We start from the raw sequence: 13,392 nt of genomic DNA on the forward strand, positions 1-13,392 counted from the left end.
TGTGTTTATCCCTGCAATGCAGCTTAGCCTGTCCGCCAATAGCACTACCCCAAAGTTTTGCTAATGCTCCCAGACCTGAGGTGCTCCTTTAGAAATTCTTGAAGGAAGTGAATGGGCTAGAGAAAATTAAGTAATTTCCAGCATCCAACATGTGCTGTCCACTCGACTGTCTGTCAATTGATTTTCGGAGTGAAATGATGGAGCCATGTTTCAGCCAATCTCACATATAGGCGCAAATACTAGAGTTTATTACGAGTTTAGAGGTTATTTCACTGATCCGAATCATTAACTCGTCGTTTTTTTGGTCAAAAGTGAGCTCGCCCGGTGCCCTCTTTGCACAGAGCCTTCTCATATCCAAATATTTATGAATTATGTGATGTACACGTTCTGTTGATATCATTAGACTGTCGGCTACCTCGAAAAATTTCACTTTATGGTCATCAAAATTTTTGTATCGACCGTTTTGATGTTTTTGTCGGTAACAGCCGCTTTTTAGCATTCACTGGGTCCACCGTCTTCGGTGCTCATATCAAATTTAATCTGAACTGAGCATACCAATTCTTAATGGTTGATTTTTCTGGTACAGTATGCGGAACTCGTAATCAAACCGTTGTCTCAACTGAACAAGTACTCCGTAGTACTGGGTTTCAGCGCGTGTGCCTTATCCAACAACTCCTTATTATGTACTAGGATCCTTATGAAATATACATACTAAGGTTCATAAATCGTTTTCATACCAAATACAATTCTTGCTTGTTCTTCCTTTTGATATTTTTAATAAAATTGAGATTTTCGGAGTTACTCCGAATTACTCCGAAAATGTTTAAAGAACTTAAAAATGTATAAAATTGTATTTCTCTCTCTCAAAACTCAAAATTTTATTTTAAATACTGTAGATCTCTCGAGATAATGAAAGGTTTTTTAAATATTATGTTTATGGACTTCTTGTGATTGATATTCAAATTTAATTTTTCATTAAAAATTTGGCAGAGAAGTTCAGAAAAAATATTTATTTCGCGAAAATCCAATATTTTACAGAAGAGAGTGGGAGCTTTTCGAAATTACTGCAAATAAATTACGGCGGCCCTTTAATTTTTATACACTATTAATAAATACTCATACAATAAATAAACAAAGAGCAGTTTACTTAAATAAAAGTTTTGAAGATTACCATTCTGCCGCCAAAACAAAGCACAAATACGCTCGTTTATTAACTAGCCGAGTCAGAAGTGTGAAAATTTTAGAAACACAATAAAATTTTCGCAGACAAAAAAGTAGGAAATGTGCAATTGAGTGCAATTTACGCGCACTTGCACCGACAAGAACAACAAAAAACATAAAAAAGCAACCATTTACAGGCACATACATACATATCTCACACCAACACACATGCTTCTCTGTGCCTCTCTATTTCACTTTGCACATCAATGCACACGCTGGGTTGGTGCATTTTGCGAGCGCTGCACTGCAAACGATGCCACGAGGTGCATGTTTGTCTGTTTTATATGTATGTATATATGTATACATATGTCTGTTTGTATGTATGTGTGTATGCAAAACATGCCACACACAGCCACAGCGTCGCACAGTTGCAATTGCCGTATGCACAAATTCGCCCAGTAAACAAATGTGTTATATAAAGCAGCAACAACAAGTCAGTTTATTGCAACACGGCAATGCGGGGAGAGAGGGAATGTAACGTTTTAGTGTTGCAAGTTAGTAGCGGTAAAACTTTTTCGGCTGAGCTTTGCAAAGAATTTTCCAGGTGATTGATTCCTTTGCGTTATTGTTCACCTTTGAGTGGCGTTAAATGCGCAAAGATACCGTGCAACACACACACACATGCAGAGATAAATCGACAAACATATGCTTGATACTGTAGCTGTGTTTTTGCATTCACTCATATATGTACATTCAGCTAGCTGGCTTCATTTGCAGCACGCGGTTTAAAGCGAAAAAGTTAGTTAAAGGTGGTTTGAATAAAAATCAGAATTTACAAAGTGAAAGAAATCGGTTTCTGTAGTATCGGCTTTTGAAGCAGGTGTCATATCCAAGAACTCCTTATTATGTACTTGGATCCTCATAACATATGTAACGGGTGATTTTTTTGAGGTTAGGATTTTCATGCATTAGTATTTGACAGATCACGTGGGATTTCAGACATGGTGTCAAAGAGAAAGATGCTCAGTATGCTTTGACATTTCATCATGAATAGACTTACTAACGAGCAACGCTTGCAAATCATTGAATTTTATTACCAAAATCAGTGTTCGGTTCGAAATGTGTTTCGCGCTTTACGTCCGACAAATTTTGTTCAGCGATGAGGCTCATTTCTGGTTGAATGGCTACGTAAATAAGCAAAATTGCCGCATTTGGGGTGAAGAGCAACCAGAAGCCGTTCAAGAACTGCCCATGCATCCCGAAAAATGCACTGTTTGGTGTGGTTTGTACGCTGGTGGAATCATTGGACCGTATTTTTTCAAAGATGCTGTTGGACGCAACGTTACGGTGAATGGCGATCGCTATCGTTCGATGCTAACAAACTTTTTGTTGCCAAAAATGGAAGAACTGAACTTGGTTGACATGTGGTTTCAACAAGATGGCGCTACATGCCACACAGCTCGCGATTCTATGGCCATTTTGAGGGAAAACTTCGGACAACAATTCATCTCAAGAAATGGACCCGTAAGTTGGCCACCAAGATCATGCGATTTAACGCCTTTAGACTATTTTTTGTGGGGCTACGTCAAGTCTAAAGTCTACAGAAATAAGCCAGCAACTATTCCAGCTTTGGAAGACAACATTTCCGAAGAAATTCGGGCTATTCCGGCCGAAATGCTCGAAAAAGTTGCCCAAAATTGGACTTTCCGAATGGACCACCTAAGACGCAGCCGCGGTCAACATTTAAATGAAATTATCTTCAAAAAGTAAATGTCATGAACCAATCTAACGTTTCAAATAAAGAACCGATGAGATTTTGCAAATTTTATGCGTTTTTTTTTTAAAAAAAGTTATCAAGCTCTTAAAAAATCACCCTTTACATACATATGTATGTATACATACATATGTAGATACTAAGGTTCATAAATCGTTGTAAAATTATAAACAATTCTTGTTTGTACTTCCTCCTTTTGAGCTTTATAATAATGTAAGTATATAAGTCGAATATTTTCGGAATTAATCCGAATTACTGCTAACAATGTATATAAATACTAGGGTTCATGAATCATTTTAACACCATAAAAAGTTCTTATTTGTTTTGTCTTTTGAATTTTTTAATAAAATTAATATTTTCGGAGTTACTCCGAATTACTCCGAAAATTTTTAAAGAGAAAAAAGTTAAATAAAAAGTTTGAGATAACTACTTACAACCGATAAAAATTCAAATGTGTAGTCATTTAAAGGTTTCTAAGCCTTCAAAAATATAATGATATAAAAATGAAAGCTGTTGCATTAGTGGTTTCGAAATACATGCCATTTCTAGCAACTACAAACGTGTGAATCACGCATAGGGATCTATGAAAATATGTATGTACATATGTATGTATTTATGTTCAATTACCTCGTATTACAAAATTTATAATTCTTAATTTTTTGTTACTTATTTTCCTAGAACGTTTTAATATTACTTCCACTTTCCCAGCAAGAAACTCCGTTAGCTTGGAAGCGTAAAATATTTTTTCGGGGTCACTCCGAATAACTCCGAAAATTTCTCGATGTACGAAAAACGAACAGAATAGGTACCCAGAATTTTTGCAAAACTAAATTCAATTTTAGTCTACCAAAATCGAAAATGTTTTGTGTCCGAAAAAGTTAAAATTGCCAGTAAATATTTAATGATCAACCCCGGAGCTTTTAGGCCTAAAATAGTTTTTTCGGAGTTACTCCGAATAATTCCGAAAATTTCATAGAATACGAATAACCAACAAAATAGGCATTAAGAATATTTAGGAATGGATTGAAGGTTTATTTAGTTGATTAAAGTTTGAAAGTGTGATTTTAGAAGTTTTCCGAAAACTCTAAATTGTGAAAAAATATTATATATGCATACATAGGTATTGTTTAACATACTAAAAAATTGTAGAAACAGAAAAAGAACATTATTAACAAATATCTACAAACATTTTACTTTGGCACCATTTACTGCCACCTTTACTTTAGCTCACAAAAAATGTACGAAAACAAATAGCATTTTTATTGTTGCTGCAATGCAACATTGTCTGCAGTCCGCCTGTGAACACTGCACTTACTCGGCGATTTATTGTTTGCAAGCACGTTTTTCGGTGCATTTCTTCCAGCTTGCACCTATTCAAATCGCACCAATACTTCAATAAGCTATCCTGGGCAATGGCTTCCTCCAACGGTTGCACCATAAAAACAACAGCAAACAATGCGAAAACGTAGGGAGTAACTTTGCAAATGTGCTGCAAATAAATTCGTTATTGAGTTGTCGTATTGCAGTCAAACATGTCAAGCTTACGAAAAAGCATTAAGCGAGATAAAGTAGATCGACTAAAAACTGAGGGACAAAAGGACGAATCATTCAAAAGGCGAAAAAGTGTGCCGTAAATAGTGGAAAGTACTAAGCAAGAGCAATGAATTTAAAATATGCAAATGTTGTAAAAATGAGCACCGGTTTTACAGAACGAATTATTTATGATATTGAAAAAAGTTGGTGTTTTATGCCACCTTCTTTGCTTTTTATGTTTTTTTAAGGGAATAGGAAAAAGTTAGTCTTTTGTACGATTTCCTAGATATTTACGTTCTATCACGTTTCCTTGTAAGTGATAAATGAAAGCGCTGCAAGAGCCTTTATTCACAATAAAATGATAATGATTTTTACGTGCTAGAAGCTTTACTAGTTTTTTCGGAGTATTACCTTTGTAGCTTTCCTTTTTTCGGAGTAGTATAATAGCAAAAAAAAAAATATTTTTTACCGCGCGTAGCCAGTTACGAGGTTCTGCTATTTTTATGCATAAATTTAGTTTTCGGAGTTGCTCCGAATATATCCGATTTTTTTAGTGCATGTAAAACAGATAAAATGTGCTAAATATATACATACATACATGTAGCTTAAATATTTTAATTAATTAAACCAAAAATATAGTAGGTTTTCCCACTTTTCGGAAAGAATCATTTGTTGTTCTTCTCGAAACTCTGCACTATCATAATTCAAAGTATCACAAACACATAACGGATGTAACACTTTGATATTTTTCACATTACCAACGGTTTGTAGTTTATTTGGCAGCAATTAAAAAAAAATCGGAGTCACTCCCAAAATTCAAAATTCTCAAAAAACATGTAATATACACAAAATAATTACTTAATAACCTCAAATATAAATTCGTTCATGTCTAAAAGTTTACAAAATTTGTTAAGTAAATAAGGTAAATTTCGGAGTTACTCCGGAAATTCGGAGCTGTCAAAAATCCTTTAATATATCATACTTCTAATAGTTTATAACATTTTTGAGTAGTGATTTAAATTTCGGAGTTACTCCGAAAATTCGGAGTCCTCAAAAATGCTTCAATATGCCATATAACTATTTCTTTGAACAGTAAATAAGTTTCTGCTTGTCTTGCTAAAATTTTTTAACTTTTTTGAAAAAAATGAAAATTTTCGGAGTCGCTTCGCAAGTTCGGAGTTGTCCAAAATCTTTCAAACGATAAAATTGCTTACTTTTTGTTATTAAATAAGCTTCTGTCTGTCTTACGACACACAAATTTAATACAGAACTTTTAAAGTAACAGCATAATAAGCAGATTTCAAATGCAATATCTCATAAAGCCATTTGTAAACGGAAGTAGGGACATTCAAGTTCAACCACCTATGGAGCAGATCCATCCCACTTACACATGCACCCGCTGCTAATGTTTTCTAAGCTTTCAAGTGGAAAAACATACTCCAAGTGTCAAGGGGCACAGTGTGACGGAAAAAAAATAAATTTTTTGTTGTTTTGCAGCACCACGTTGAACCACAACAATTCGCCCATTTGGGAAAATAGGCATCACATTTTGATTTTTCACACGCATTTACGCCTTCGCTCACTCATTGAAATGTTCGCTACTTTTTCTGCGCATACTTTTTCGCACTTTCATTTTTCGTACTTTTCAGAATTAATAAATATGAATGCCGCCAGCTCCCCAAAGCAACATTTCATGTAAGGTTAATGGCGTATGTTGTTGTAGTTGTTGGCATGTAGATTTTTAAATTTCCTAACGAAGGTTGTGTAAATATATGTATGTATATATATTTTGCTACTTTTTATCATTTCGCTTTTTTCCACTCACCATTCGCATGAAGTGGCAAATAAATAAACGAAAAAATTTGCCGAAAAGGAAAAAGGTCATGACGCTAAACTGTTGAGGGGCGTGATTTTTGCGACGGATTAAATAAAATAATTATTCGTTGATGGGTTGGCTTAAAGCTAAATTAATTAAAAACTTGCATGGAAATTTAGGAAAGTTTTAAGCGCAAATGCTTTCAGACTTTTAATGGAGCGGATTTTATATTTTGTGTGTGGTGGTGAAAATAATTTTGGGCTTAAGTTCAAATTTCAATATTTGAAATTTCTATATTTAAAATTTAAAGACGTCACCGACATCGCCTAAAAAAATGGCTCTCCGAAAAAGATAGTTGTGATATATGGACATATGTATGTTTGCTCATAACTTTTCAGAAAAAATTCACAGACTTTAAGATTTTTAAGCAAACTGCTCTGGCATTAACTATAATTTATAGGTGAGTTAAAAATAATTTGTTTAATATTCGTAAAATTTGCTGACTTTAGCAAAGTGGTTTCTAGCATTTCTGTACTGCATTATTCACAATTATTTAAAAAAAAATACCAGATTAGATTACCAAACATTTTTATAAAACATATAGTTGCGAAAAATTATACAGTTATATTAACAAATCGGCTTTGCTATTATTTCAACGTTTTCGGAGTTATTCGGAGTAACTCAAAACTCATAATAACGATAATTATTCATTATATGGTTATAAAAACTTAATTTAAGATTTATTACATTTTCGGAGTTTTTCGGAGTAGCTACGTATTCAGTTTTACTGCTAAAATATAGTTGTAAAGGGTTATGTCGTTATAACAAACCGATTTTGGTAGTATTGCTAAATTTTGGGTGTGATTCGGAGTAACTCCGAATTTTATTTTTTCGCTAAATATTCACTATATATGTATAATATTACATTGGTAAAATAATTTAGAATATTTTAGATTTTCGGAGTAACTCCAAATTTAGTTTACGCGTTAAATATTGACTTAACTCGAATGCTAAATGCAAAATAAATTTTTTGAAAAAAATGTCCTTATATTTGTGGAAAAATTGTGATTTCTCTAAGTGTATTGCCTACTTTACGAAACAAATCGTTGAAGCAGATTATGTCATTACCCCACAATATCAAAACTGGCAGTAATATTTTATATTATAGTATACAATATGTATGTATATAATATAATATTAGTAGTGTGATCATATGTACATATGTATGTCCATATATTGGTGTATATACGCCCGTTATCTGAAACCAAACTTCAACTAATGATTAATTATAAATATGTTTTTAATCAAATTTGTTGCTTATCAGCAAATTGAAGGTAATAAAACGACCCTCAAACTTGCCGCCCACCTTAACTAAAATGCACGTAGATATATAATAATTATATATAAAGTTATGGACAAATAGATATGTTACACATACGAGTATAAATATGTATCTATAAAAAGCCATATACATATACACATACATATTTAAACGATTTATGAGTACTGCTGATAAGTCAGTTAAATATAGCTCAAGTAAATGCGCTCAATATCCACTTTATATAAACACATAAACATACATACATATATATAAACAACAAATCTATATATAATTGTGAGTAATTAGTGCGATAAGCGTAGTTAAGTGAAACGTCATTACCTGTGCGTTGGCAAGCGATGAACGTACGTTAATACGTAGGCAGCAGGTGAAAATATTTTAATTGAGTGGGAGATCGCTGTTTACCATATATATTGCATTTACGCACATGTAACGGTTTATAATGAGTGAGTAATTGCCAATCATCGCTTCGGTATGTGTATTCACCTGCCTTCTCTCCTTTGCTCCATGCCCACGCCGTCAGCCATCGGAATACACGTAGATTGTGTTTTGTTTGCCTTATCTTTTCTTGTCAGAATTTATCTTGCCGATATGTATGATATAAACACACATATGTACTGTTGTAAATTGCTTTTTGCCGCTAATTTCGAAATTCTTTGCAAAAAGTCATTTCATTATTTTTATAGCATTATTTGATTCGTTTATCAGTATTTTTGCTATTACTGCCAGTGCTTCTTCTTCATTATCATTTTCTTATCATTACTTGTCTTCACACATTTGTAAGTTATTGTTATTGCTGCAATTTTGCAAATTCATTTGTTACCTGTAATTATGAGACCCTGATTGCCTTCAAAAAATCGTGGAAAACTTTAGTTAAAACTTGGGTTTTGTGAAAATACTACAAACCATATTTTATCGCTGCTAACCTCAATCAAGCTTCGGTCTATATATCAAATACAATATAATGAAAGAAAACAAGTTATAAGTTGCTTCCGATATTTTTTTTAAACTTACTTTTAAAAATTCACTTAAAATATTTCAGAATACGAAATCAATGAATCAATTGCTTAAGAGGGTTCTCTAATGCTCTTAGGACAGTTTTCTCAATGTCTGGTTAGCAGGCATATTTCCGTTAAGTTCTGGTTAACTGAACCAAGTCTCCTGCTTTCGGTAATGAACCTTTTTTTAACCACAAATAACCTGGCAGATGGCTAGCAACCTTTGTGTTAATAAGACTACGAGACTTCATCTAGCTTTGCTTAAGTAAGGGTAAAAAGTAGCTCCAAAACGAGTCCCACTTAAACAGCTGAACACAAATCGACAAAGCTCTATAAGCCCTGCACAAAAAAATTTCGTGACAACTGTTTGATATCCCTATTTTGTTAAGTTCACTGGAAATAACTGCCGATATATTTCAAACTAGGTTTGGAAAAGCTGGGCAATGTTGCAGAAAATGGCGAATGCTTCCACCTCATTTTCCTCTATACAATTTGACAGTTAGTCTCCGTTAAAATTTTCAGCCTTACCGCATACAGGCCTTTTGGACAATGACCAATAGGAAGAACTCCTACGATTGTGGCAGGATGAATTTTACTAAAGCAAGTAGCTCTTTAGATCTCCAGAGTTTAAGCCATAAATAAATATCTAGAAGTCGCACAAAGGCTTGTTGTTGACCAGGTTCATAGGTCCAGCAACATAATTCAAAACAACGGAAACCCAACTCGTTTCTCACTACGATATGAGCGCGACAAGGGCGCCCTCTCTTACTAGTTCATTGGCTTTGCAGATGAGTCCGATAGAAAAATATTTTGACAGATATTCCCTAACTAACTTTGAACGCACCATAAGTGAGCTAAAAGCTGGATCTAAATGTAAACTCTATCCTGTGATCAATGGCTCTCACTGATTACAATACATAAAACCAAATATTCTTAAGATAAGAACGTTACATAAGTGCTAATCAGAGCAATATCCGCAACTGATCTCGGATTACTTGAAATAAGCAGACATAAATTTTCTGCTTTGAGATACTTTACTATCCAAGACTTAAATTTTAATTAAATGACAGATTTAACAGCAAAAAAAAACATATATCACTTCCGATGAGTTAGCGTATGTGACGCGTATCCAATACAGGACCAGCTAGAGGCTGCTTAATAGCAGGAAGTTTGTTTATTAAAAGAAGACACAGATTGGTAGCTGGTAGAATACTCCCTTTTAGTCGCCTTCAATAAGGGGCATTCTATGATACTTAGTAACATCCCATTTATACCCAATACCAATACCCAAAAATGCTATGGAATTTAATTTACGTTCGGTCTCCAATATTGCCTTCCCTTCCACAGAATAATGGGAAAGGAGCAAGATGTGCATCTCTGTACCTAGGATAGGCAGCTATACAGATGAGTTCGAACTATACATCGAGTAGAGTGTCTTTTCAGCAAAACTATAAGCCAAATTCGCCTTCCATCTATGAGACAAATAGAAAGCCTTCTTCTTCTGACAAATAGTATGCTCAGAACTAGAAATATATATTATTTATATACATATATGTATATATACTTACAACTACAGATGGCCAAACAGCTCTGAAATTACTAAAGTCTCTTAAGCGTAGCAAAGATAGTTAGTTAATGCCTCGAGCGGATCTAACATCCTATTTCTATCCTATTAAGATCCAGGACATAGTGGACAAGCAGGCTAACGTGGAATATGGACCACACCGATTATTAAAATTTAAAACGAATGACATAAGAATTCTAGTAGAAGTGCTTACAGGTCAGTATCATAATGGTCAGGTAGTGGAATTGCAGCCAACTGTTAAGCTAGTGAGCTGAAGAAAGAAGAATCCCTAGCCCCGCTATCAGTAGAATGGAAAGAAGTCGCTGTTCCCCTTTCCACGTGTGTTCTACTACAGGACACACATGGCTGGACTACTATCGGTTCATGGACTGCCGCAAGATGCTTTTGGCTCAAGATTGATCTTAAGCAGCCCAATAAGCTCCTTGCCAACATTAATAAGGCTAGCTTCTCCTTAGTTGTGGGGGTTATAACATGCCATGACCCTATCGGCGTCTATGCTGTCATGTTGGGAATCTTACTGTTTTATATAAAAAGAAGAGATAGAATCATCTCAGCCCTTTGTTTTTCTGGATAAAGTGGCAGGTCTTGAACGTTGTCAGGTTGTTCTTCGTTCCAAATACGGCAATTTTGCTTGTTTATATACCTATTTAGTCAGAAACAAGATTAATCACTGAACAAAATTTGGTTCGAAAACATCGAATCTTCTTGGAACTTTTCAAGAGTCGATGGAGAAAACCGATGTCATTTGGGAAGGTCGAGCGGCTTCAGTTCTCACACAAAATGTATTTGGCACGCTTTCAAATTTATAGCTCAAAGTAAAATCGAATCGACTCTCCACGGTCTTCAGGTATACTCTCAGCTACAGGTGCTATATCGTCTTCACTGCGTGTTGGACGTGATCTATTCCATCGAATATCATACAACAATGAATACTGGGTCTCAAGATGGGTGATGGTGTTGCGAATAGTGCGTTCAGTGGGCCGATTATATTGGCCATAATTTGAGCGAAGCGCGTGAAATACACTCTTTATAGAATTTTCGTAATAAAGTTTCGTGTATAATAAAACAAGGCATGATTCTGACCAACAAGCTTACTATATAAATTTAAAAACATCCGAAAAATTGCACAATACTCTATGTTGTTGTCTTAAAAACTTTATGATAGTCTTGTTTCCAATTTCAACCAATTTCAACACATTCGATGTTTTGTATACTAAATTCTAATAATGAAATGTATTATATACAAACTTATTGGTTCACCACGCAAATCAGCATGCTTCGCACTGCAATCGCTCATTTCCCCGCACAACAATAATAAAAAACACACGCCAAAATACGCCCAAAGACCATATTTTGATATATTTTTGAAGCGCACTCATGTGCGTGTGTGTGTGTCCGACACACCAGCCACATTACTCGCATAAAATCAAACAAATTGTGATGCCTGCTCACATGTGCTGACGCTTTGTCTAACCGTTTTTTGTATATTTTTAGCGCTAACGCTAGCTGCTCGCCGCCGCCACCACCACCGCCCAGGCGGCAATTGGCAGACCGACAAGCAACAACAAACATGTGAGACAACAAGCTAGCGCAAGCATGTGTCGTTGGCCGTGGCTAAGACGAACAGGCGCACAGCAAGGCACAGCAAGCAAGTACCAAAAGCGACAGCCAACAGCTATGTAACAACCAACAGCCAACAGCTCAGCGAACAGCCAACGCGATGACGCGCCGTGAAAACTCGCCAACAAACGCAAAGGCATTAAGAAAAACACACAACAACGACAACAATAACAATGGTGGTGTTGGCAAATGAGTGCGCCAGCAACAAACAACAAAAGCAAAGAAAGTGCCAGTCAGCGGTCGGGAGAGTGGGTGCTTGCGGCCGCGAGCGCGTTTGATTCGATTTGGGAGTAATGCTGCCGTCAGTGCCGGCGCTGCGGAGACTTTATTTGTGTAAAATGCCTGTCTCGCCTGTCAGAAAAGCGCTCAGCAGTGCTCAGTGTTCGGCGCTCAGCTGTTGGCGGCCAGCAAGCGCGCTCACTCACTCCCAGCGCCGAAATAGCACACAAAACACGCTATTTGTGCCGAAGCTAGCCAGCGAACTGGCGCGGCAACTAAACAAAGAAAAGCAGAAAAGCACGCGATAAACGGGTGAAAATCAAATTCGTATTCTTTGTGTTTAATTTTTGCGAAGAAGTGCTAATTTTTCTACGCGCGTTAGTACCGAGTGGCGGAGTGGCAGCTGATGAAGTAATATATTGGAAAATTACGTTTTTTTCTTCGCCGTTTGGAGCAAGAATATCGCGTTTGAAGGAGTTCTTAGTACAAATCTGGTGCAGTGCAAATGAAAAGTGAAAAAATGCAATGTGTTTTTTGTGTTCTATAAATATACGCTACAATGCAGCGAGCATAAAAATTAATGGAAAGATACGAATTTAGCGTCGAAATAGCTCGAAATCAAAGTGATTTTGTGTTTCGAAATAAATGTTTTAAAAATTTTATAAAAAATAAAGGAAAAACTGGAGTGCGTATTATAAGAAAAAAGTTCGTTGATACATTTTTAATAGTTAGGAAAAATTAAAAATAAAAAAAAATAAAATATATAAAATTTAAAATATGAAAAAATTAAAAATAGAAAAAATTATTAAAAAATTTAAAAATACATATAGAAAAGAAAATCTTAAAACATTAAAAAATATATAAAAATATGTAAAAAAAATTAAACTATTAAATCATTTTTCAAATTTCAATATATAATATATAAACAAATATAAAAAAATGATAAATATATAAAAAAAATTAAAATAGAAGTTAAGATTATATAAGCCCTATGCTTCACCTAGGAACTACGTGAAAATATATATGAGATTATATAAAATAAAATCTAAAAAAATATAAAAATATGTCAAATATGTGAAATATATAAAAAATTATAAAATATGTGAAGATATATAAAAAATATTGTATAAAAATTATAAAAATATTAAAAAAAAAAGTCTGAAAGAATTTTTAGAAATATAAAAAGTCGCCTAATAGTAAAAATTCGAAAAAATATAAGTGATTAGCTATAAACGATGTGAAAATATATTTCCAACCAAAGCACAATCTAACAGAAAATCTTTTGGTTTCCAAATTTTAATAATTATTGCAATCCTTATTGGAACGATTCGCGCATAAAAAGTGTCC

At 34.6% G+C, this 13,392-nt stretch overlaps 1 protein-coding gene across 8 annotated transcripts in view; it reads left to right on the forward strand.

Annotated features, from left to right (window-relative positions):
* Positions 1-13,392, forward strand: part of LOC105225089 (death-associated protein kinase related) — a 133,970-nt gene that overhangs the window by 13,573 nt on the left and 107,005 nt on the right. Inside the window, exon 2 of one of the 8 annotated variants that reach the window (XM_049454055.1) lies at positions 11,701-12,557. The exons of 4 other annotated variants lie outside the window; for them this stretch is intronic. The gene's annotated coding sequence lies outside the window, so the exon portion shown is untranslated. Of the gene's footprint in view, positions 1-11,655; positions 12,558-13,392 lie in introns of those variants that run through there. 3 more of the 8 variants (XM_049454054.1, XM_049454052.1, XM_049454053.1) reach the window with 3 other exon arrangements.

The sequence above is a fragment of the Bactrocera dorsalis genome, chromosome 3 (genome assembly GCF_023373825.1).
Source record: "Bactrocera dorsalis isolate Fly_Bdor chromosome 3, ASM2337382v1, whole genome shotgun sequence".
Taxonomy (NCBI): Eukaryota; Metazoa; Arthropoda; class Insecta; order Diptera; family Tephritidae; genus Bactrocera; species Bactrocera dorsalis.